Source organism: Papio anubis, chromosome 3 (assembly GCF_008728515.1).
Source record: "Papio anubis isolate 15944 chromosome 3, Panubis1.0, whole genome shotgun sequence".
NCBI lineage: Eukaryota > Metazoa > Chordata > Mammalia > Primates > Cercopithecidae > Papio > Papio anubis.
Window position 1 is genome coordinate 151236361 of NC_044978.1, and position 24656 is coordinate 151261016.

Below are 24656 nucleotides of genomic sequence, written 5' to 3' on the forward strand. Positions count from 1 at the left end.
CATTCTGCCTGCCTTTAGGCTGGCATGATCTCAGCTCACTGTAAGTCTGGCCCTCATCACTTTCCTCGCCCTCAGCCCCAGTTGGGATCTGTGCTCACCACCTTCCAGCTAGTTTTTTATTTTTAGTAGAGACGTGGTTTCACCAAGTTTGTGCTTCTCGATTTCCTGACCTCGTGATCCGCCCGTCTCGGCCTCCCAAAGTGCTGGGATTACAGGCTTGAGCCACCGCGCCAGGCTAGTTACTCTTTATGAAACATTTTCTATGTGCCAGGAATGATTGTAAGCTCTTCATATGTATCAACTTATTTAATTCTATCAACATTCTAGGAAGTATTTCCCTCTATTTTACAGAAGAATGAATTCAGGCTTGGAAACATTAATTGACTTGCCCAATATTACATAATATTACCTGTCCATTTACCATCACCTACAAGTGTTTACTCCATTTTAGTCAGCTACTATTTTTTTAGCAGTCATAATTGAAAGCATTTATCTGAGTGCTTATGGGGGTGTATCAGATTATTTAAGAAAAATAGATAGACTTGCTGCCTCACTGGATCAGAAATTGGGTCTTGAGAAAGAATAAAATAAATTAACAAAACTATTTGATTCGAAGTCCAGAGATACTTTGTTAATAAGAATGGTCCAATTTTCAGAAAGGTCAACTCTCTAACAGAGGAAAGTGAGGCTTACAGGAAAATGGTAAAATAATACACAGTGTAACTGATTCAATCGGAACTTCTGGTAGAGAAATGTGAGACCAGTCCCATCACTCTTCCCTGGGGACTCTTACACTACTAATATACTATTGGTATACTGGAGATCAATAAGCATTTATTGAATGAATGAATGAATAACAAAGAAATCAATAAGCCTGGCATTGGTATAAACTGGACTACTTTGTTACTTTAAATTGGAAGAAAACAATTAAAATGAGTATTCTATTGGCTTGATCTTTTTTGCTGACATGATTTGCATTTTTGTATAACTGATTTAATAATACCGAGTCATTTTTTCAAAAACAATTCAGCATTCACACATCAAACCAAAAACAGTGTTACATATTGGGAGTGAAAAGTTAAATAAACTCTGATTTGGTCTTTGAATATTTTCAAATCTACAGGTGGAGAGAAATGTGTAAATAAAAAATTAACAATGGTGTGATTAGTGTCATAACATAGCAAGCAGAGAGTAAAATGGGAACAAGAAAAGTATTTAATGAACATCAGAGGATTCTGATGAAACATACCGCGAAATATGGCTGAGTTGAATCATTTAGGATTAGTGAGAGGAAGTAAGTGAAGATGAAGGGACAAGACAGATAGCAAACCCTATGACTTGTTCTACAAACATTTCAGGAAAATTTAATTGAGTGGGGCTTGAATGCTTGAGAAATAGAGTAAGTTACAACAAAAGATAGGAAAGGAAGTGAAGACAGATGGTAGAATATCTTAAGTGCTAGCTTATCTAATGAATTTGAACGTTATTCTGAACATCCTATGGACAGCAATTGCATTGTTTCAAAATGGAATGTTATTATATGACTGATGAGAATGATAAATAGCTATATATTTGAAGTAATTATGTCATAAAGCAGCGCAGATGCTAAAATAGTATTCATTAACTATCAATAGAATTATGAATAATCTCACAAGAATTCTGGTCACTTTTGTAACCTTACCATTCTGTTGAAATCTTATTAATCAGATCTGTGAATTCCTGTACAATACTAAAAGCAGAGAGCACATAGGAAATTGAGAAGCATCCAGGTATTACTATAGAACTCAAATTTGGATGAAAATTTTTTTCTTAATGTAAGTCACTAATTTGTCACAAGGATCAAAAAGGAGGAAGCTTATTTAGTAAAAAATCTCTGTTAATTTGAGGAGTTCGATTCTCACTTTATATTCATTTTCCAGTTTCTTGCTTCAAAGAATATCTATTTCCTCGTAAGCCTGTTTAAAGCATTAATATGCTTAAAACCTGTTCATAATAGAATATGTAGATGGCCTCTGAAGCAATCTACCACATTCAAACTCAATGCTTATATTAATTTTCTCAAGACTCTTGAAGAGTTTATAGTGCTAATTATGTCTATTAATGTGTCATTTACTTTGAAATAATATGTATGTTTTCTTCTAAAATAGAAATCCTTAGTTTTGCTTTGCAGAGTTCTATTTCAGTAAGCCTTTCTGATCTAATGACTCTGATTTTTCTTGGAAATAATAGGTTAACTTGTACAATGAATAGTAACACACATGTTTAATGCAGATAACTGACGGCTTATCAAATTGGTTCTAATTAGACATTTTGCATTATAGGATTAATATGAGCACTGTTGGGATAGGACATAAAACTGCATACATTTTTCAAGTGCAGGCCGGGCCCGGTGGCTCACGCCTGTAATCCCAGCACTTTAGGAAGCCGCCGGCGGGCGGATCATGAGGTCAGAATTTCAATACCAGCCTGACCAACATGGTGAAACCCTGTCTCTACCAAAAATACAAAAATTATCCAGGTGTGGTGGCACATGCCAGTAATCCCCGCTACTCAGGAGGCTGAGGCAGGTGAATTGCTTGAACTTGGAATGCAGAAGTTACAAAGAGCTGAGACCATGCCACTGAACTCCAGCCTGGACAACAGAACGAGACTCCATCTCAAAAAAATAAATAAATAAAGAAAGAATCCCAAGTGAGAATAAATTTATAAAGGTGACATTTTCCATTTCACACTAGCTTTGTACCATTTGCCAAATGCTAATGACTGCAGGTGCACAACTGGGCCTTGAAAGTATTTGCCTGGCAAACAGATGTGGTGAGTTTGGGGTAGAAAATAACAGATATGGTGGGATTGGAGAGGAACATATTTGTAAATTGCATTCTATTTCCAAATAGTTGCCATTCTAAATAAATATATGAAAACTTGTGAAATTCCCCAAGTAATAGGTTCCAGTGCAAAGCTAAATTTATAGGTTCAAAATGGTGTCTTTCCCAGCTTGCTATTGTATACTAGCATAAGGAAAACCTGGTGGATTCATCTGTGTGATTCCACCATTCTTATTTTCACTCATCTATTTTTCCTTATATTTTTTGGAAGTTAAACATCAGGATTCCTGATTAATGTTTAGTAGCATGAATACAAGGCTAAATCTGTTTCCCAAAATTTATGCTTTCTCTTTTAACAATTCAATTATATGTATAATTTTACTTACATCTTGTCATATTAAGATATATTTCTACAATAGCTGAGGAATTATTACCTGAACATTTATTTTTACTTAGAAAAGGGTAGATGCTTAACTCCCCATTTTATTAAACTCTATTTGCCAACATCTCCTTGCATATAACCACATATTCTTCTATACTGTGACTTTTCAAAAAATATCCTTGCAACTATTTTTTCAATGTGATGTCTAAAAGATAAATGATGAATCCTTTAATTACCTAGGTATAGTATATATCATCTGGCAAGGGCAAGTGGTGAAGCAGTGCTGGTCCGAGGCCTGGAGTAGCATGGACTTTGGAAATCTCAGAGTCTGTATCAGCAGCAGGTGGACAGGTCCCCTAGTGCTCATCATCCTCTGAGACAGTACGCAGCTATTAGCAGGACCAGACATGACACTTGGGGAGTTTTTAAAGAAACCCCAACTTCTGGCTGTGGAGCTTTGAAACTGTATAAGCAGGATGAAAGGATGAACCAGCCTTACCTCATGTCATCAGAGGACAGTGCATGTATGATAACATAACATAAAGAACTTCAGCTCTAGCCTTATTCTGCCAGACCATCATCAATCATTTCAGTGGCATAATCCAGGAGCTGCGGTCTAAGGTTTGTGTTTGCAGTTGAATGGTATGACATTATTTGCCACATCTCTGCTTGTGGTTGGGAAAAGTTCTGTCCCTTACCCTTTTTCTTGTAATGGAGACTGGGCTAGGGAAGGGCGTAGTCCAAACCTTGTAGTAAAACAGGGATCAATGTCCAATGCTGTGCTAAAAGCTTGTTTCCATGCACCTATGCAGGAGGCCAATTTCATTCCTGGGAGCCCAATTAGCAACAGTTTTGTCTTGAAGAAATATTTTCTTACTATACAGTAAGATGTCACATTTGTAAATTCTAAAATATCACATATGATATATGTAGTATGTATGGAGTAAAATTATTTTATCTCAATTGGCAATCCTCCTATAGCCACTTGTCAGATAGTCTATTCATAAAAATAATCTATTTATTTTACAATATATTTTCTGTCAAATACCAAGTTTCCAGGTATATGTAAAGGCGTGTATCTTCTTCCATTGATCCATTTGCCTAATCCTGTGTCAATGCCATAAGCCATCATTGTAGATCATTTAATTACTCCTATTACATGGACAAAATTAAACAATATATTCTTCAAAAGCTTTTAAAATGATTTGAATTATGCATACATGCACTACAATAGCAAAACATTATGATAAAAATTCAAATTTACTAAGGAAAACATGATGACAATAGCAAACAATACAGAGCATTAATATTTGATCTCAAATATATTATACACTATTTTCTATAAAATAGTGTATTTTCTTTCCCCAACTACATTTTAGTTTGTAATTTATTGCCCACAATAATCTCATGAGTCATTAATGTTCTGTGTTAAGACTGCATCAAAAGACGCTTTGGGGAAAATGCATTTATATGTGAATTACATTAAGCAAAACAAATTGGAAAGTTCAGAGCTACAAAGAGGCTAAAACAGGAAATATTTAATTTTTAGGAAAAAGCCACTGTAAACCTCGTGGTTCTAGAAATGGTGAAAACTTAGTAAAAGAATGTACAATGTGAGGAAACGCTTGAGTGAGAGAGATTGATGGAAAATTAAGCATGTGACTACCATATAGATAAATATTTTAACTATATTCTTAATAGTCAAAGGTTGAATATTATGGTACATATTATACAATTTTGAAATTATTATTCATGATTTAGTTACTCAGAATTCTTAAACCAAGTCATTTAAACATAAGATGGGTAATTTGGGCATAGTAGGATATTAGGTAAAAATGTATAGGTTTATATCTTCTCCTTTAATGTAGCCCTTTCTTGGGCAGCATCAGAAGTCAGCTTTAACTGGTATGGTAAAGAGTGTTTAATGAACACTCAATTCAATAGTTCTCATTAACTTTTTATCTTAATAACCTAAATAACAGCAACAACTGGTGTCTAAGCCTTCTCTTAAAACACCTCTGATTTATTTCTAAATGGTTTCAATAGATATATTTCTAACCTAAAGATGGACTATGCCACTTCCATAATTAAAATCCTTTATTTTTTTTCTCATTGCCAAAATGTTAATACACCCTTTGATACAACTTACCATACCACAGCCTCTACTTATCTGCCTAAAATAATCCCCACTCACCCCCAACAGACACACATACACACACACACACACTCTCTCTCTCTCTCTCTCTCACAGTCAGTCCTCAATAAGCATTGTATTATCAAACAATATGGAACCATGTGAGTTCCATCCTGCACTGGGAATACTGTAGCAAAACAGACAAAAATTTCTGTGCTTACTCTTTTAACTTTAGTGGAGGAGGATAACAAAAATCAAGAGGAGTAAGTAAAATATATTGTATAATATGTATAAGGTATATGGTATAATGTTAGGCCATACTTGCATTGTGATAAAGAAATACCTGGAACTGGGTAATTTACAAAGAAAAGAGGTTTACTTGGCTGACAGTTCTGCAGGCTTTACAGGAAGCATGGTGCTGACATTTGCTCGGCTTCTAGGGAGGCCTCAGGAAGCTTACAACCATGGCAGAAAGTGAAGAGGGGGAAGCCCATCACGTGGAAAAAGTAGGAGCTTTGTATGGGGACAAATACCCAAACTATGTCATATGATATTATATAAAAAAGAGAAAAATAAAGAGGGACAAGATAAAACGTATTGTTGTGGGTTGTAATATTTTATACATTAGCCAGAGAAGACCTCACAGATGAACAATTTAAATAAAAATATGAAGGAGGTCAGGCCTTAATTTTTATAACTCGAGGAAGAATCTTCTAGGCAGAGAGAACATCAAGTGTGAAGGAGAATGATTAAGATGACTGTGCTGGGAAACCTCTTCCAATATTGTCATGACCAAGACATTATCTAATCTTTATTTCTGTTTTAAAATTCACCTTAGGTAATTCTTCCAACTGGAAGACTTACTGACTATTTACTAAAGTTTGGTACAGGTGATATTTCTTGGCATTGTAACAGTAGATTCTATACCAGAACACTTAAAGCACACTGTAGTTTACATATTTCATTTTACATGTTTGTTGACTTATCCATCCTTTACACAGGAAACATTGACTATTTATGTGAATCACTAGTTTTAAAGGCAGTAAAGGGTAGTCTTTAATAACACAAGACCTTGAGCTACAATTCTTGGTCTCTCATTATAGGTTTTCTATGTGCTAGCTGTAGTTTAAGGAGTTACTTAAGTACCTCATTGTTTCAGATTCCTCATCTCTAAATTTAAAATAATTCAGTAATAGAATCTTATACTTAATATGGGCCAGGCATTGTTTTAGGCACCTCATATTTATTAATCCATGCATTTTTCACATCATTTATATTTGTAAAAACTTTTGAAGTTATAGTTAAGGTATGGTACCGATTAAGTTAGTTAAAGTATATAAAATGGTTTAAAACAGTTTCTGGCATAGTGTTTATCTACTTACATATGCATTTACATTAGGTTGGTGTCAAAGTAATGGTGCTTTTTGCCATTACATTCAATGGCAAAAACTGCCATTACTTTGGCACCAACCTAATAGAAAAGTGCACATAAAATAAATTGTTGTGGATTTCCTAAAATTTATATACAATCAGAAGTCTACTCTTAAAATTTTTAAAATCAACATCAGTTATACCCATGTTCTACCACGAATATTCATCCTCTGTGAAATGAAGACTGTGGTTCATGCTATATTTCTGAATGCAGTGGTTTTCTCCTGTCCTAGGATTTTCTCCAGCTCTTGGACATTCATTCTGGCACTTCTTGATATTATCATAAATTGTCAAGATAAGATTTTTAAGGAAATAAAGATTCATATTTCTTCCTCAAGTGATCCTTATGTTGAACATTAATTTTGTTAAAATATTGTAATTGTCCAACCATTCTCTCAAGAAAAACAATTACATATTTCACACACCCAGGTAATGAAAACCATTTCTCTCTTCGCTAATAGTAATTTTAAGTTTCCATCAACTTAAGATTCATTTCATTCAAGAGTTATAAACAAATGACATTTTTATTTAGATAAATGTAGTAATTATTTCTATATCACCTGATTTCAGCTGGCTTCGTAGAGCATTAGTAAGAACATAAAATCATAGAATAAACTATTCAATGAAATGATGAGATAATTCTTAATAAAATTTTAGATCAGCCATAAAATTTGACCAAAAATGTTGGCCCTTATTATGCAAGAAAGTAGCATAAGCTAAATTACATAGGTAGAGTTTTCCAGGAAGATTAGAAAAGCTACAAGTATCCACATATGAAGCTAGGGTACCAGAAGAGCAACAAAAAGTGTCATCCATAGAGTAATATAGATCCAATAATTTTTTTAATGTTATGAAGAGATAAAAGTTTCTTCTGGCCATGTGCAGTGGCTCACACCTGTAATCCCAACACTTTGGGAGGCTGAGGTGGACAGATCACGAGGTCAAGACATCAAGACCATCCTGGCCAACATGGTGAAACTCCGTCTCTACTTAAAATACAAAAAATTAGCTGGGCGTGGTGGTGCACACCTGTAGTCCCAACTACTCAGGAGGCTGAGGCTGGAGAATCGCTTGAACCTGGGAGACAGAGGTTGCAGTGAGCCGAGATCGCACCACTGCATTCCAGCCTAGTGACAGAGCGAGACTCCGTCTCAAAAAGAAAAAAAAAAAAAAATAGAAAGAAAGGTAGGTGGGAAAGAAAGGATGATGAAAGTTGGAGTGAAAATGAAAGAAGGGATTTGATAAACAATACAAGTAGATAATCAAGTGTTTGAATAAATTAATTGACACTGATGCTATTTTATTTTATCCAGTGGGGTAAATTTTATTCAAATGTGCTAATAAGCATGTTGTTATCTAAAACAGCTATAACATACACACACGTGTATATATATACACACACACACAAACAATATACAATAGTTGTTACACAATTTACTTTTTTTTTGCTTGAAAGGGAACTAATCCATTAACAATCTCAAGGACATCTGAGTTTATAAGAAATACAACAATGAAAATACAATGTTTACTACATGTGAAAACGTAAATATTTTTGTCAACCTGTGCATTATAAGTCAGTTTGTGCAAAGCCATATGAGGCCGATTCCACACATGTAACTAAATAGCTACCTAGATAGGTATAACTAACACAAGTTTTATAAAAATGTAGGTTGATTATACCCGAAAATATTTTAAGAGAATATTTATCATGATATAAATTGAAATAAAAGGCCAGAAGAATTGTAATTTATGCTGGAAGAAGTAATAAATAGAAAATATTTTATCAACAACAAAAATATGTAAATATACTAGCATATAGAAATGCAAAAAATGCTAACACTTAACTTTGCAACACAAATTAGTTTTACTAATGAAAGGCAGGCTTAGGTTATTTATGTAACATAAAAGGAAAGGTCAATATAACCTTCAGAAACAAAATTAGAAAAGTACTTTTGAATTTGACTGAAATACTACAGCAATTGCAAACAGAATGATGATAAATTATGTCTCTTAAATCTAAGTGCTGCAATTATGAGATTCTCAGAACAGTCTTAGAAATGATAGATTTAATGTTCTGCTACATAGAAGACAATATAAAAGCACAAACTGGCAAAGCTTTTCCACTTTGAATTTCCTTTTCCCTTTTCAGAAACAATTGACAATCAGCATGGCGATCCCTGAGGACAGTTTGGAAACATCATAATATCTGAAGTACATTTTGAATCTCAAAGAAGAAATGATGGAAAAGAAAATGTGCATAGATTATATAATACAATGATAAGTTTTGCTCCCACACTGGAACATCCATCAAAAATTACAGTTTCATAATACATCCATTGGGGTTTGACCGTGGAGTACTGTCTTTCAAAAAAGGGAAAAGTAGACAAGGTGAAAAAAAGATGCATTTCCTAGGAGAATTTGGCTTCTATGAACTCTGGAAATAAGACAACAAAATTGTGACTCAAAGAAGTAATGTCAGAAATATTTTTACTAATAATCTCAAGAAATTAATTTTATATAATGTTTATGCATAGAAGATTTTATTTAAACACAATTAAAAAGAGCCTGGATAACTGCAAATGACACGTATCATGCATGTGAAATTTTGCTTCCAAATGTATAATGGTCAGAATCCTAAATTTATATATATACGATTACATCTAGGTTTTAAGGTTATGTAACATATATTATGTAATAATATATAAACATAATATTAATATAATATAATATATAAAGGTATTAAAATAATATATCATATGATATAAATATTATATTATTATAGGATATAATATAATATGATATGATATATAACAATATCTGTAAGTTAATGTAACATTCCTCAGGCTTCAAAACATTCCATTCGGATAAAAGGAAGGCCGCGTTCATCAAGGTAGAAATTACAAAAGAGAGTTTGATGTAATAATTAAAAAATGTGTAGTACTGTGGGCATAGAACAAGAATTTGAGTTTCTGTTCAAAAATTACTTTCAAAGAGGAATGAAAATTGTCTAGTCAAACATTTCATTAAAAAGTGTATTTTTCTCCAACACATGAAACGATACCATCTTAATCCGGGGAGATTTGATTCTTTTGTGGCTTCAAAGAAGATTAAAAGGATTGTCCTACTACAATTAAGTTCTATTAAGTTTGTTAATATGCATGCCATCTTGAAAAGTTTTAAGAAAAGTGAACTTTGTCTCATTGCTGGGAAAATTTAGTCTATTTTCAAAAATAATTTGTCTATTCAGATTTACATTAATACCAAGGATCTGAAGTGCTCAGATATTTTAATATATAAAATTCCTTTAAGCAATAAAATATTGGAGACTCTCAAATTCCTAAACCAGTGCTTGTTTTGAGTACAAAGATTTCTCCTGTTGAAAGAGATTTGCATTTTTTTCAAATATTTATTTTTTTAATGTTCTAGCTCTAAATTAAAGAGATGAATGAAAAACTCAGCATAACAATTCAAGAACCAGAAAATTCCTCATAGGACATCCAAAAGTAATTAAAATTCATAGAAATCTTAAAAATAATTGACTCCCTCTTTAAATTATGGTATTAGAAAATATGTAATATCATTAGTAAAGGGCAGTTTCACTCATCTCTCCTTTACGCCCCTCCAGATTTTGTCCCACCATTTTGTCGTCAAGGGTATATGAGTTATCAGAGTATCAAGGTATATCAGTTAATCAGAGGTATTTTCATGAGCAGAAATCTCCTTGAAGATTGTGCTACCAACTTCTTTTAGTAGTAATTTGTACATTGTAACTAAAAGGCTAAAATTCAGTTCAATTCAACGAATCTTTAAGTGCCTCTTATCAGGAACAATTGCTAAGGCAAATATTTAACAATTCACAGCATAATGAGAGTGGAAAAATATATTTTTGTTTACTATATATTTACAAAGCATTCTATAAAAATCTATAAGCAATAATGATAAACTCCTAGATATATACACTATTCTAGTAAATACTAATATTTATCAATGAGGTACAATAGAACTTACCTCTATCTTTTTACTCTTACTGACAATATACAGGTTTACAATAGTCATAAGTGTAATAACTATTTCTGAAGTTGTGGTTTTCCAAGTTGATTACATCTTGCTAATTATGTACATTTTACATGACTATGCATATGTACATTTTACATGACTATGCATGGCTCCCTTCCCACTTGCTGTATATTCTCTTTTTGTTCTTTGTCATTTTTTTTTTTTTTTTTTTTTTTTTTGAGATGAAGTCTCACTCTGTTGCCCAGGCTGGAATGCAGTGATATGATCTTGGCTCACTGCAACCTCCATCTCCAGGGTTCAAGCAATTCTTCTACCTCAGTCTCCCGAGTACCTGGGATTACAGGTGCCCGCCACCATGCCCAGCTGATTTTTGCATTTTTAGTAGAGACGAGGTTTCACCACATTGGCCAAGCTAGTGTCAAACTCCTCACCTCAGGTGATCTGCCTGCCTCAGCCTCCCAAAGTGCTGGAATTAGAGGAGTGAGCCACCGCACCTGGCCCTTTGTCATGTTTTAACATTTTAATAGATTTGGCTTTTAGAGTTTTATTCTTTGATTTGGTCTTTCTTCCTTGATATCTCTTCTACAGTTTCTCAAGGGTTTTGTTGCTTTCTAAATTATTGTTGTTTTATGAATGTTAAGCATTTATACATTTTCCATAACTTTTAACATGTTATTTTCATTAACATTTAGAATTTTCAAAGAAGCTCCGGATGCATCATTAAAAATAATCACTCTCCTCTTGTCAACTCTCATTGTCACCACTGAAAAATTGATAGGTTGGTTTTCACAATATTTCCTGCACACCTGTCTGGTTTTGTTAGTTGAAGCACTTACAACTGTTTGTGGTACAGAACATACTTAGAAACATGCAAAACATTTTATAGATGTCAAAAGAAAGTGTGGGAGGTTGCAATGCGGGTTTACAAAAATTTCAAATTTTGGAGAAACCGGAGTATAATAAAATTAGAGCAAATAAACCAGTGTTATCTGAATTTATATAGTGTTTAATTATAGCAAATAATAAATAGCATTGTCTATATTCCAGGTACCATTTAAGTGTTTTACCTATATTAACACATTTAATTCTTAAAACAAGTATACAGGGAAAATGTGATTATTATCCCTATCTTAGAGATAAGGAAAATGAGGCCCAGCACTATACAATTATTTGTCTACCTTTTCATAAGTAAGCATCAGTGTTGTGCCTTGGTTCCAGACAGTGAGGCTACAGATCCTGAGCTCTCCAAAACGAAGTTACACTGCCTTTCAGAAGATGCATGCAGGAAAACTAGAGGCTTTTGAATTCTATGTTAAACGGTAAGAAACTGTAACAACGTGAGTAAACATTTCTAAACAGAAATATCACTTCAGTATATATTTGTGCAAAAATAACACTTTTGTGCTTTCACCAAGATTTTGGTGAAAATATTTAACAGTGGGTTTAGAGAATTCAAAATAGTACTTAAACTGCTGAAGACAGAAGGATCAGCATAAGTCAATTGCTTTAGTCTAAGAAAATAGAATGCTGGCGTAGCCTGGAAGGATATCAAAGAGAATAACTTTAAAGTAGTGTGTGTGTGTGTGTGTGTGTGTGTGTGTGACCGTGTGTCCCCGTGTATGCGCGGGCACATGGGTGTACGCTTTTGAAACAATATTTTCTCCAAAAGATACAGAGATAAATCTGGTGTTATTCAGTTTTCTGGGTTTTTTTTTTTTTGTTTTCCCGAAAGAGGTAATATGTAAAGCACATTTAGATAGTTAGAAATTATAATAAGGTAGATATAAGTATATATACATGCAATTTTAAATAAAAGAGGAGACTTTTTTCTCTCTCAATAATATGTTATATATACTAGAGGGGATGAGAAGTGAAGGTCACAAGACATATTTATTTAAGGTGATTTCTTAAACGAGGAAATACTTCGGACAAAGTTCCAGAGTACAACAGCTCTAAAAACTGCCTTTAAAGAGGCAACATGTTTCTGAAGTAGTTTGTCCTTTTGGATTTGAACAGGCTGATTTCTGCAATGAACAGTTATGTCAGCACTTCATCTACCCCAAAGGAAAAGCATGATAAATCTGCATTGTGCTTTGAGGAAGGCGCATTACCAAGCCCTAGTATTAGCTTTCAAACCAGCTATTTCTAGTAACAGGTCAGATTTACCCACTAGCTATTCTGGCATTTATGCATAGAATCACACTTCGTGCTGAATGAGCTGCATTTTTTTAATGCACCCATAACTTTAGTACTTATTAAAACATATATTTTTAGCATTTAACAAATTAAATTAATATGTATTTACTTTGCAATTCTTTTCTGATTAGGATATACAATTAATTCCAAACAGCATCGAAATGTAAAGTGTTTTGATGATATGAAACCTGTACTTTTCATCAAGAACAATTATCAGGTAATACTTTTGTGTTTATTTTACACTGTGTTATTATTATTGCAATTATTTGTTAATTTAAACTCTTCTTTGCATATACTGCTCTGTTTCCTTTCATGCTTATTTTAATCTCAAGAGCAAATCAAGTCACAGAATTTCTCCCCTAGGATTTCATTTTTAATGCTTTGGAATAGAAACCAGATTGTCAGCTGAACCTTCCCAAGGTCTTAAGGAGGACAGAATCAAGGGCACCAAAATCTTTAATTTAGAACATGACTTGATTAATTTTCTGCCATAACTTGATTCTTCCATTGAAGAGTACTATTTCTATTCAAACCATATGAGTTTTGACTATTAATACAAAATAGTGCTCAAAACAATTATTAGGAAGAGTAAGCAATCCTTGGCTGCTTGGGAATAATTGGGAAGCTCAAGAAAAATGAGTGCTTTTGCAAATTGTGTATTCTTTCCTTCTTTATGCCTTTGATTTTTCTCCTGTAAGACGGGGTAAGATGGGATGTTACATTGCTAGTCCACAAATAGCTCAGTTATTTAGGGGAAGATGGAGGAATGGAAGGAATAAACTATAATATAACATTTGCCTATTTGCCTTCCTCTAGAAAAAAATGAAAAAAATCAGAAGATGCTAATACTGAAACAAGTATTAAAATTACCAGCTTTATCTTCCTACCTTTCATCACTGTTTCCTCACTTACACTGTACTGTAAACAACTTTCTACATGCTATAATATTGAGATTATGGACTATTATAATCATAAATAGTCATCAAACATGTTGACTATCTGCAGGTTTAGGGCCTTGCGGCCGACTCTGGGTAAACAAAGTGCTCTGAAGTATGAACCCTTTCTCAATAAAAGATAGTGTTTCAGGAGAAACACACCTAAAACTATTCAAAGTATCATAGGATAAGAATCAAATGGGTAATATGCACCTTGAAGTCAAGCTATTTTTGTTTGCAAAGTACACAATCTCATATTTTATAAAACCTTAAGTTTCCCCAAACTACCTCTTGGAAATTACAAACACATTCAGGATATTTCTCAGGATACAAAATCAACATGCAAAAAATGTTAGTGTTTCCACACACCAACAACAAAATAGCTGAAAAAGAAATCAAGAAATCAATCCCATTTACCATAGTTATGTAAAAGAAATGCAATACTTAGAAATAAATTTAACCAAAGAAGTGACAGACCTTTGCAAAGAAAACTATAAAACACCAATAAAAAAAATTGAAGACACAAAAAATTAAAAATTATCCCAAGCTCATGAATTAGAAAAAATAATATTGTTTAAATATCTATATTACTTAAAGCAATCTATAGATTAAGTGTAATCCCTATCAAAATACCAATGATATTTTTCACAGAAATAGAAAAAACCTTAAAATTCTTATGGAACAACAACAACAATAAAAATTCCAAATAGCTAAGGCAATGCTACACAAAATGAATAAAGATGGAAGCATCATGCTACCTGATTTCAAATTGTATAGAAAGATACATTAACCAAAACGGTTTGATACTGGCGTAAAAATAGACACACAGAGCAATATACAGACCAATAGAACACAATGGAAAATCCAAAAATAAATCCGTGCACTTAAAGTCAACTTATTTTTGACAAAGGTGTAAAGAATATGCATTGGGGAAAGAACAACCACTTCACTAAATGGTGCTGGGAAAACTGAATAACCATAGGCTGAAGAATGAAACTATACCCCTATTTCTCACCATTTATAAAATTAAACAAAATAGATTAAGGACTTACATGTAAGCCCTGAAACTATAAAACTACTAGGAGGAAACATAGAGTAAGTGCTTCAGGACATTGGTCTGGCCGAAGATTCTATTGATGAAACCTCAAAAGCACAGGCAACTAATGGAAAAATAGACAAATGGTATTACCTCAAACATAAACGCTTCTGCACGGAAAAGAAAGCAATCAACCAAGTGAAGAGACAACTGTAGAATGGGAGAAAATATTTGCAAACTATCCATCTGAGAAGGGATTAATATCCAGAATATAAAAATATATCAAACAGTTAAACACCAACCCCCCCCGCTCAAGTAATCACATTGAAAAAAAATGGGCAAAAGACATGAATAGACATTTCTCCATAGAAGACATATAATTGGCCAAAAAACGTATGAAAAATGTTCGACATCACTAACCACGGAAATACAACTCCAAACCACAATGAGGTATCATCTCAACCACTTACCTGGCTATTATCAAACGGACAAAAGTAACAGATGCTGGCGAGGATAAAAAGATAAAGGGAATTATAATATAATGTTGTTGGGAATGTAAAGTAGTATACACATTATGGACAACAGTATGCAGGTTCCTCAAAAAACTAAAAATAAAAATACCATATTATCCAACAATCCACTACTGATTTTTTTTACCACAGAAAATATCAGTATACTGAAGAGATTTATGCATTTCCATGTTTACTGCAGACTATTCACAATAGCCAAGATATGAATTTAACCTAAGTGTTCATCAACAGATCAATAGGTAAAGAAAATATAGTATATACACAATGCAATATTATTCAGCCATAAAACAGAATAAAATCCTTTTATTTGTGAAAACATGAATGAAACTGGAGCTCATTTTCTTAAGTGAAATAAGCCAGTTACAAAAAAAACATATTGTGTGTATTAGTCTGTTCTCACATTGCTATGAAGAATTACTTGAAACTGGGTAATTTATGAAGAAAAGAGGTTTGATTGATTCATAGTTCCACAGGCTGTACAGAAAGTATGGCTTTGGAGGCCCCAGAAAACTTACAATCATGGCAGAAGGTGTAGGAGAAGCAGGGACATCTTCACATGGCAGAGCATGAGAGAGAGAGAGAGCAAAGAGGACAGTGCCACATAGTTTTAAACAACCGGGTCTTGTGAGAACTCTGTCATGAAATAACACTAGGGGGATGGTGATCAATCCTTAGAAACCACCCCCACAATCCCATCCCCTTCCATCAGGCCCCACCTACAACACTGGGGATTACAATTCAACATGAGATTTGGGTGGAGACACAGAGCCAAACCGTATCAAAGTGGGAATTGAGAATGTTGAGCTATGGAATAAGAGAGTAGAATTGTGGTTATTAGATGATGGAAATGGTAGGAGGGAGAGGATGATATGGAGCGGTTAACGAATAGATACAAGATTACGTCTAGACAGGAGCATCCACTCCTGGTTTTCTATAGGATTGTAGGGAGACTATAGTTAACAATAATTCATCGTATATTTTTTAATTGCTGAAAGAGAGGATTATGAATGCTCCCAACACAAATCAGTAATAAATGAGGTAATGTGTAAGTTAGTTGTCCTGATTTGATCATTACACATTGTCTACATGTTCTGAAATATCAAAGTTTACCCCATCCATAGGTACAATTATTATGTATTACTAAAACAAAAAAACAAATAAAAGGTTTGTATTTCAAGCTACTAAATTTTGGAGACAGAGAGAGAGAGAGAAGAGAGAGAGAGAGAGAGAGAGAGAGAGAGAGAGAGAGAGAGAGAGAAAGTGTGTGTGTGTGTGTGTGTGTGTCCAAAGCTAACCAATAAAGACTTAATAGAAGACAGATCAAGTAAGGCAGTGTGTTCATCTCCATGCAGGTGAGCAATCACTCATTACTTATGTTTGGGGTTTATAGTAAATCCATGAGTTGAGGGCCTTTCGTTGATTGCTACCTCAACACTGGTTGCCTCAAGGTTTGCTCAATTCATCTGAACTACTTTAAAGAGACAACCTGTTTTCAATGCATTATAACTCTCAAAAGATTATGTAAACTGAACTAACCATGAGATAAAATGAAGTGAAAAGAAATGTTTGTTGCAGCACTATTCAAAATAGCCAAGATACAAAATTAACCTAACAAATAAACTCCTAACACTTATCTGTAGGTGGGAAAAATGGAGCTAGCCTGCAGTGCAACAATAAGTCAGTGCACCCTAGTATGTATTGTATACACATGTGCAATGCTGAAATTATCAGAAAATGTGGGAGATTCAATACTCTCTCATTCTGGCTTCAAAATATGCTTTACCATCTGCCTGTACATGTTTTAGTTATTTTCTATGGGGAAACTCAATAGAAGTACTTAAAAGTCTTCATTGCTTATAAATGAAAAATAATTTAGAGTAACTCAATATAAGTATGTTGCTTAATTACAAACATGAGAGGTTTAACATTTCGGTAAAGCACTGGTTCTATTAAGACATTGTTATAAAGCAGAGTTTTAAGTCCATATTTTGCTATGGCTATAACTTAACAATTTAGCAGCAAAATTAATGTGTTGGTGTTTCCCTTTGATTATTTCAGCACATTTTATTCAAAGTGGCTTGCTATTCCTTTCTGCTTCTGCCAAAAGACCTGGTATATACTGACAAGAAAATGGAATATTGTATGGGCCAAATTTCTGACATTCACTTTGCTCAGACATTAATTTAGTACAAAGAATAATAATCTACTGTTCACAAAGAAGAAAAAAAAATCCCAGAACATTTGAAGTCAAATCGTTTCTCTTAAAGGTTATAGTGACTGAACATAATTTTCTCAGGAGGGAACTTTGTTGTTTGAAATGTTTAAGACAAGAATCATCAGAAGGAAGAGTTAACTGCATCCTGCCCACTGCAGGTCTTGGGATAGTTCAGGACACTGGATAAGAGAAACTTTCATCTGCTTGAAATCAGAATTAATTTTTGACACAAACTGTCCAAAAAAAGCAGCGAGGGGCGGGGGAGAAATCAAACTACCCCTGAGGAATATAACATTGCTAAACAAGTGTAATGGGAAATTAGAAATTATACCTGTATTTAATTAAATCCGGGCCAGAGGAGACGAGTTCAGTTCTTTGAAACAAAGTTAGAAATAATAAACCTACATAGCGCTCTAGCATCAGAGATTATCAAAGGGGTTTTAGAAGACGAATTACAAAGACAAAGGAGAAAAGAGAGGTTGAATATTTTTATAGAGTAAATTTTAAGTTCATTCCATTAAAATGTCTTTATTTAAAACTAGAGGTCGAACATGACTAGGGACATTGTTAATTAATAACAAGTGTGGTAGCAAAGAGCTGGTATAAATTACTGAGGAAAACTAAATGAAGGAAGCTAGTCTATCTGCACTGAAATATACATTCTGTGTCTTTTAAAAATTAAACAACAAATACTTGCACAACATCATCAAAGAGAGCAAAAGGAATAACTGTGACTTTGTAGATAAATATTTTTCATCAAATACTTACAAATATTTATAGATATAATGCTTGTATGTGTTTGTGTGGATATATATGTATAACACATACACTCATATATGTAATTTTGTTATATAAAACTAGCCTGCATTTTCTCTGATACCAGATCAAATCTACTTATGTTAAAAAACAAGTCTGGCTATTTGGTTATCTTTCACAGAATTGAGGTTTTGAAAGAATCCAAATTAGTTTAATTTTAGAAGAAAGAATAAAGATCTCTTTATTACATTCTTTTACATCCATCAAACTATGGAGAGGAGAGTAGCTTAAAACGTATGATGTGGGGTTAGGCTTCTCAGAGTCAGATCTTCACTCTGTCTTCCAATTTAGCCATGCTTTTTAATCTCACTAAATCTTGAGTCAAATGACTGAACTTATCTTAGATGTTAGTTGCAAACATTGCATGTAATGATACGTCAACATTTTAACATAGTCCCGGGTTAAAAGTTTTTGAAGAAAACAAATATATGAAGATAAAGAGTATTTAATATTTATTCCGATGAAAAAATAGCGCAAGATCCAAAAAGTCTCCTATTAACGGGAGAACTGTATTAGCACCTATTTAGTTATTTTAGAATAGTAGAAAAAAAATTACAGTGCATTTTTTGCTTCTTTTATACCACATTTGACTTTTCAAATTCTCAATAGTACTGGCATTTACAAAAGATTTATATGGTTTGAAAATGAAATCCTATATTTACGATGCTGATTACCAAATATTTATTAAGTAACTAATATGTGTCACTTCCTAAGCACATTTTAGTGGGCGAAGATGTATAGTAAACAATTAGATGAATATTAGACAGTCAAGTGTAGATACTGAGAAAGCTGTTAAAAATGAAAATCATAGATCAGGGAAAGTCTAAGGCTGGAGATAACATTTAGCAACATACATTGCTAGATAGTTGGAAAACATGTTTTAAAATGGTTCTTTAAAATGGTTCAATACTTCATTTTTCACCTTGCTTTTCACCTAAAGTTTTGAATTTTTTAAGACTTAAGGCATTCTTCTCTTCTCTTAGAAGTTTTCCATGGCCCAAGCCAGTGTAATTAAGCTATCCTCTTCTATGTACCGTATGCACCTCTCTCTATCATTATAACGCTTAACACTCAGTATTGCTATTATCTTTTTACTTGGCATCTTCACTCTAGAAGATGAAGAGCTCTCTTGTAAAAAAAATAATAATAATAAAATAAAAAAGAATTTATGTTGTATTCCTCTTTGTTGACCCAGAGCTTGAAAAAGGTGCTTGACAAACGTGTGGTACTCAATTTAAGACTGAATATAATAATGTTATACAAAGAAGAAAAATCATGTGATTTTATTAAAGAGCTTTTTATGGATAGAAAAAATATGTAGAACTGGTGGAAGGGGGCTGGATTTCGTACATACAAAGGTAAGGAGTTTGAAATCTTTCCTGAAAAATGTGAAACTCTTGAATTTTGACTAGGTGATTTTCACATTACGAAATAATTCTTTTACTTTTACAGCTTGATGGAAGGTGGATTGGAGTGAGTACAATAGTGGTAATTAACTATGTGAAATGGCTGAGGTTCTCTAAAGAATATGGATGTTGTTGCACTGAGAATAAAGTCCTACATCTCAGCATCCAAAGTGGATCTGGGGAAATAATGAGAAGTAGTAAAGGCATTTAATTTAAGAGAGTGTAAAAACAACAGCAATTTGCCAAGGACTATTAAATAGTTTTTATAAAATCATTTAAACATTATGCAAAAGAAAAAAAAAAGAAAAACAAGTCAAAATACTGTAAGGAAAAAGAGAATATAGAGATAGAAGACAATCAGAAGTACAGAAGAAAGTGGTGCTGTAAGGGAAAATAAAGTTTCAAGGGGGATGGTTCGAATTATTACCAAAATTGTCAGAAAGCTCAAAGCGATAAAAACCCCAAATTATCTAATGAATTTGGTAATATGTTCATCCTTGAAATTCTTTGAAAGAAGATTTCAGTAGTGATGAGTTGAGAGGTGAATGGGAAGATAGAGAAAGAAAAGAGAAACAAAACAGAATTTTAATGTGGAACACTAGCACAAAGCTTAAAGGTCAAAGAAATGAAAGAGATGTAACTTTAGGTAAGGTCAAAGGGCTTAATAAAGATTTGTTTTTGTTTGCTTGTTCAATGATTGGTGAAATATGATCGTGGTTACTTTCCAAAGGGAAAGATCTTTCAGAATCTTTTAGTATGTTTTAGATGTTCTGTATATTACAGTTAATGATAAGCATAAAAAAGTTCATGATTACACCCTACCTGCACTTCAGGTTTCTTCTGGGAAATTGCTATCTCATTTCTACCATTACTGTAGATTGAGGAAATATTAAAATTTGATGTTCCTAAAATAATTGTCTTTGTGTCTCTGGGTATCTAGAATGATAGTTGTTTGGATTAATGGGGCATCAGCTTTATAGTTAATTCTATGTATTCCCTTCATTACTCCTTAGATAAAACCTGCACATTTTTTTACTCTAAGGTTGTTATTAATGGAAAAAAAAAAAAAACTTATTGAAACTTAGGGAAAACAAGTTTTATTTGAAATGTTTTAACAGAATCTAATCTGTAAGATATGTCTAAATAAACTATTCAGAGGAGTGTAATCAGTCACAGACTAATTAGTCAATTGTAACCAAGGGCTATTTCAGAGCAATATCTGTCTAGTTATCAATGTTCAATGCCTGCAGCTACTTTTTAGCACTTCTGATATAGTAGCTTAAACAATCCTTTTTTTACAAATATTTATAAACATTAAGGTGGTCTGAGAGTTTAAAATATTAATATCCTTTGACTATTCTCTAGTTAAAATGCAAAGCAAATATTAATGTAATATCCCAAATAATTACTATGAAAAAATAGAGGCCATTCTAATAACAAGGAAATTGACAATCTTTTATTTAATACTTCATACAATACAACTATTTTGTCTGAATGATAGAATCAAATCTGCATTGTGTGTGTCTGTGTGTATGTCTCTATGTGTGTAATAATAAATTGTGATCTATAATTTTCACTAGTTTCTAAGAGATTATTAGGGGGCACTAGAGGACTTTTTGCTACATGCAGTGATAGCTATGAATATACACATCTTTAAGGAGGTTTGGGAGCAGGGTAGAATTGCTCTGTATGATTAGTTCTGTCAACAACTGAATTTACAGTGGGAGAATCTAAGAGAAGGAATATAGTTAATGAAACACTGGACACTTAATTGAGGAGAGATCAGAAAACAGAGGAAAACTGAATCTGCAGTATAGTCAGGAAAATTTGTGTCAGCAATGTTGCCTGGGAAAGTGGGTATTGAAATGCTGAGCAGTTGAAAATGTGAAGTGGCTGAGGTCCATTTATTGATGATATGATAGTAGATTTAGAATGTAAAGAAAAGAGAACATCAGGCATACCAATAATTTTCATACAGTTTTATTCAAATTATACTTTTCAAGAAAATAAAATGTATAAGTCAGAGAATATAGATATATTTCATTTTTAATTTTTTAAAAGGGCTTGTTTCTGGCTCTGTTAATCAGAATAATCTAAGATTAACACAAGAGCTAGGGCAAACTTAAAGTTGTTAAGGTCTCAGTTTCCTCCTTGACTTTGGTAATGTCTCAGAGCATTTGAAATAAATGTCAAGAATGCTTACATAAATTGTAAGACCCTAGTGATCTGGCCCTGTCTTCTTATAGAGTTTTATTTTAAATTGATATTACTGCTTTTCTTATATGGTATTCTGGAAACAAATACAGGTAGTCTATTATTCCTGTAAATTTTAATATATTATAGTAATTGTAATTTTTAATATATTTTAACGATATAAATAATGTACCTGTCCCCATAATTGCTGTCCTATGTCTCATTGATTTTGTAACACATATTCACATTGCTATTCCACTAGACTCTATGGTCCAGAATGGATATTTTTCTCACTTTGATATCTCAGTAACAAACAAAATGCCTATAAATATGATTAGTGATTGATAAATATTTGTAGATTAAATGAATAAAGGATGACATTAAATATATACAAATAAATTATTTCATAGAGAATTCAACTTTGCTATGGTACCAAAAGACAGTCTAAATACAGTCATACCCCTTTACATGTGGTTTTGCTTTCTCCAGAATTAGTTACCTGAAAATAGTTGAAAATGGTACAACAAGATATTTTGAGAGAGAGAGAACATTCACATAACTTGTATTAAAGTAACTTGTTATAATTATTGCATTTATTATTAATTGTTGTTCATCTCTTACCATGCCTGATTAATTAATTAAACTTTATCATAGGTATATATATATAGGAAAAAACAGGGCACATACAGGTTTTGGTGGTATCCATGGTTTTAGGCATCCTCTGGGGGTCTTAAAGTAAACAAGTTTGTCATTAACAACAAAAATAGTATTCAACATCAATTGAGAACAAAATCTATGTCAGACACTGTGAATATTTATTTCCTCTACAATGCTATAAAGTAAATTATATTTATGTCCTCATATCCAAGTTACATATGAGACATTTAGACAGACATAAGATAGGCAAACTGCATAAGATCACATGAGTAGCAATTGGTAGAGGAGACATACATTCCCTGGCAGTCTATCTCTGAATCTTTCATTCTTAACTGCTTTTCTAGGCTGTCCCTCATGGTTTTTCTTAGGAACTCAAAATGTATAGTAAGTAATGATATTTGTTTTTAATGTACAAAATTGTGACAATATCATTCATTAGTTTATTCAGCAAAAACGTTTATTTACTGCTTGTTAAATGTACACACCATGATATATACTGGGATATGATGCAAACAAAAATACAAGAATCCTGCCCGGCCGGGCGCGGTGGCTCAAGCCTGTAATCCCAGCACTTTGGGAGGCCGAGATGGGCGGATCACGAGGTCAGGAGATCGAGACCATCCTGGCGAACACAGTGAAACCCCGTCTCTACTAAGACATACAAAAAATAGCCGGGCGAGATGGCGGGCGCCTGTAGTCCCAGCTACTCGGGAGGCTGAGGCCGGAGAATGGCATGAACCCGGGAGGCGGAGCTTGCAGTGAGCTGAGATCCGGCCACTGCACTCCAGCCTGGGCTACAGAGCGAGACTCCGTCTCAAAAAAAAAAAAAAAAAAAAAAAAAGAATCCTGCCCATTGAAACCGAGTGCTCAGGATCAAGCCAGTGTAGGATGAAGATTAACGTTGTTGTCTCAGTCAGCCAAGTCCATCATTTAGTTCCACAATGTTGGGCTGGTAACTTAACTTTTTATTTCCTCAGTTTTCTCATCTGTTAAAATTACCACTTGTTGGGTGATACGGTTTGCCTGTGTCCTCACCCAAATCTCATCCAGAATTGTAGTTCCCATAATCTCCAGGTGAAATAAGAGGGACCTGGTGAGAGGTAATTTAATCATGGGGGTGGTTACCCCCATGCTGTTTACGTGATAGTGAGTGACTTCTCACAAGATCTGACGGTTTTATAAGGGGCTTTTCCCCCTTTTGCTCAGCACTTCTCCTTGCTGCCACCATGTGAAGAAGGACATGTTTGCTTCACCTTCTGCCATAACTGTAGGTTTCCTGAGGCCTCTCCAGCCCTGCAGACTGTGAGTCAATTAAACCTATTTCCTTTATAAATTACCCAGTTTTGGATATTTCTTCATAGCAGTGTGAGAACAGACTAATACAATGGTATTATATGAGTTAAAAATCCTTAGTACAGAGAATTTTATATAGTAAAACCTGACTCGGCCTTGGTGTCAGGGTCAAATACTAAAAAACTAATCATGTTAAACAATTTAAGTGCTCTAGAAAAAAAAAAAAAAGGATCAAAGTATTCTTACATACGCATTGATCAAATAACCTATTCTAGTCTTAGAATAAGGGTGGAAGGAAACAACCTCCGGTAGGTAAGAAATTAGTCCAGGAATGCCAACTTATACCTGCTGTGGGACAAAATGTGATAGCTTGACTATGACCGTAAAAAATAGAGCAAGACTTTATATCAGACAAGAATAAATTCTCTGGGAATCCTTGAAAAATGGATGACCCTAGACCAACCCATTTCAGAAAGGTATTCAATCAAGACTTGACCTCTTCCTTGAGCCTACATGAGGATGAAACTTTGAGGTTAAGACCAAAATGAAAAGATAGATAAATGCAAGTAACAAACCATTCTGAAACTCTC

General features: G+C 33.5%; 1 long non-coding RNA gene across 1 annotated transcript; it reads left to right on the forward strand.

The window, feature by feature from the left end:
* Window positions 1–2639: 2639 nt before the first annotated feature.
* LOC103884315 lies at window positions 2640–23379 on the forward strand. The gene is made up of 5 exons (XR_002522001.2): window positions 2640–5604; window positions 8922–9160; window positions 12012–12108; window positions 13117–13202; window positions 19713–23379. It is a non-coding gene; the product is annotated as an uncharacterized LOC103884315 (long non-coding RNA).
* The last annotated feature ends 1277 nt before the right edge of the window (window positions 23380–24656 follow it).